We start from the raw sequence: 2,813 nt of genomic DNA on the forward strand, positions 1-2,813 counted from the left end.
GGCCCCGGCAGCTGCCGCCGGAGGAGCAGCCGCCGCCCCCGGCCTCCCGCCGGGAAGCCTTCGGGAAAGCGTTGGTGTTCGCGTCTGCACCGCGCCCGGGGGTGCGAGGGAAGGGGAGAGCGGCAGGGGTTCGTTCGGTAATAAGCCTTTATTAACTGTTACAGTCCCAGAGAAATCCTGATGCTGTGAAGTTTCACACTTAACCATCTCATAAATCTCATTAAAAAATCTTGTTAAAAAAAATCTCCTAAGACAAGAATTGATCTTACTGCTACAGTTGCTCTGTGAGCAATATAACACTTGCTCAAATGTAGAAGTGATAGGCCAAGAGGTTTTCACTGAATTTGCAAACAGCGTTGTCTAGCAGAAGGAGCTGCTGGTCAGGAAACATGAAATGTTTCCACCATTGCTGTACTCTCTCTGGGTTTGAAGATGTCGATAGGTTTGGAGTTACAGAAAGTGCTGCTTGAACAGACAGAACTGTACGTTGAGAAGCTTGACTTCAGCTTCCTGGTTGTGAACACATTGAATTTCTCTGTCAGTAGAACATACAGAGCTTTCTTTGATATGCCAAGTCCAAATAGCTTTTAATTATTAACTCTGGAATAGGTGTTCTTTTTCTTTGGAAGCAATTAAGCATCTATGATAAGAGTACAGCTTTCACCTTTTGTATGTGAGTATGTAATTAACCTTAATACAAATAGCCCTTGTGACGATGGGGTAACTCTTTGGGCAGAGGTACTTCACTGGTCATGCCTGCAAAGGTACTTCACTGATAAAGGCCTAAACTTTCTGGGTAGGGTATTTTTTGCTTGTTTGGGTTCTTTGTTTGTTTTTAGTGCCCACAGCAGTTTCAGGTAGTTCAACAAGACAGTGCCCACATTAGTATTTTAAAATGCCAGCTATGTGTATTCTTAAAGGTTACAATGCTATAGATAGTTGACCTGGCTTAAATCAGGCTGTGGGTCCATAAGCTAAACCATCCTTGCAGCCTGTCTGCATGCAGTGGTACCCTGCGCTTCTTGGACCTCCTGCCTAACCCTCCGTGGTGTGCGCAGGCCTGGTCTCCGCTCCTAGAGGTACCTTTTCCACCTTCCATGCCTGCTGCCACCAGCGATGTGATCAGCCTTGTTTGGTTGCTGCAGTCCTTGCCCTTCAGCCCTTCACTGTAGGGATTGTGCTTACAAATTGTGCATGTGCACCTATAACAGGCTTTGTTTAAAAACCAAAATGAAACAAAAACCCAACACCCAAAACTGTTCTTTTAGTGGTTAATGTCACACTGAGTTCAAAGTTAATACAAGACCTGGCCATACCTTCTTCTCCCTGAAATTTCTGGTACCTTAGAAGTGGGGCACAAAGAATAAATCTCTTTACTCTGTGAACATGCTTATCTGAACAGCACAGAATGATCTGCTGGAGATCCGGAAACAGCTTGCTATCTCATTTCTTATCACTAATACAGGGTAGTCTAAGGAGCTGAATTAGTCCTAGGACACTCAGAGGCAAGGTCTACGTCTCAGTTTCAGGTTGCATGTCAGCAGCTTCTGATTGCTGTTAGGTGATTACGGTGACCTTTGGTATGATTGTGTAGCAAATCATAGCTGCCCTTCTTGGAAGAGTGCAATAATGTCTTTAGCTGTAACGGCTGGTGTGTATTTCCTCGTCTATCTGTGATGGGACTAGCAAGCCTGAATATTCTATACTCAAAGCCAGAACCATCTTTACCTTTTTTGTGTGTGTGCCAGAGCCGTGTTAATGCTTTTGTCTCTCTTGGACAATACAGTCAGCAGCACTAACTCAACACTTAATTTTCTTGCTGTGATTCGTGAAAGGTGAGACCTGTAGCACTCTCAGCAAGTGGGGACTGGTCTGAATGTATGACCTCTAGAAGCAGTTAGCTCAGGAAGCAATGAGAATGGTGCAGAACCATCAGCATTGTGTACTGTCAGCGCCTCTCATAGCTCTAGGTTTGAAGAAAAGAAGTAACAGTGTGGTGGTGGTGTGGGCTGAGTGCCATACAGGAATGTTGCTGTTACTGTTTCTGTAAGGGTAGTTGCCACCCTCCTGGCACATAAACTCTTTGATAGCCCAGCACTAGAGCTGATTCAGGCATGGTGGCAAAACCTCACATTAATAGCCTTTCATAGCAGAAGACAGCTCCCCTTGCCTGTTTCCCTTTAAAAGCAACAGTCTGTCTGAGTTTTAGATGCCTTAGTTATGCCTGTAGCTAAAAGTTCTGTTTCATCAAGCATCTGTGTTCTCTCTTGGTATAAATCTACTCACATAAGGGATTGACTTTAAAGAGAAACTTGAAAAAAGTTTTGGTTATACCCTCTCCCTTTCCCCACACCAGAAACAACCTGAGATCATGAGGCTTTCCCTGTTAACACCAAGGGCATGCCTGACGCTTCAGTGAGGCTCTAGGTTTTTACCTGGTTCGAGTATGGTGTGTCATGGTCTCTAGAAATAGCTACAGAGCAAGGCAGAGGCTTTCTTCTGGGATAGGAGCAGGAATGTAGAGAGCTTGTTGCTTTCTTAGTTCTTAGGGCAAAGGTTTTCCTCCTGCTTGATCTGTTTTTTCCAGGAGGGAGGGGAGAGTAAGGGATTGGAGAAAACAACCCTCCTCCTCTTCTTGCATGGTTTACTTCATTAAATCATCAGCCATCAAGCTGGCAGTGTACTTGCTAAGGTCTCGTTCTGCACTGGCGTGCTGAGGCAGCAGGGCACAGGAATGAGAATGGTTCCTGAGGATGTCGGGAATCCTTCTCATGTCCTCTTGTGGAAATAGTAGGGCTATATGAAGCACACAG

Source organism: Haliaeetus leucocephalus, unplaced genomic scaffold (assembly GCF_000737465.1).
Source record: "Haliaeetus leucocephalus isolate CR32 unplaced genomic scaffold, Haliaeetus_leucocephalus-4.0 Scaffold339, whole genome shotgun sequence".
Lineage (NCBI taxonomy): Eukaryota > Metazoa > Chordata > Aves > Accipitriformes > Accipitridae > Haliaeetus > Haliaeetus leucocephalus.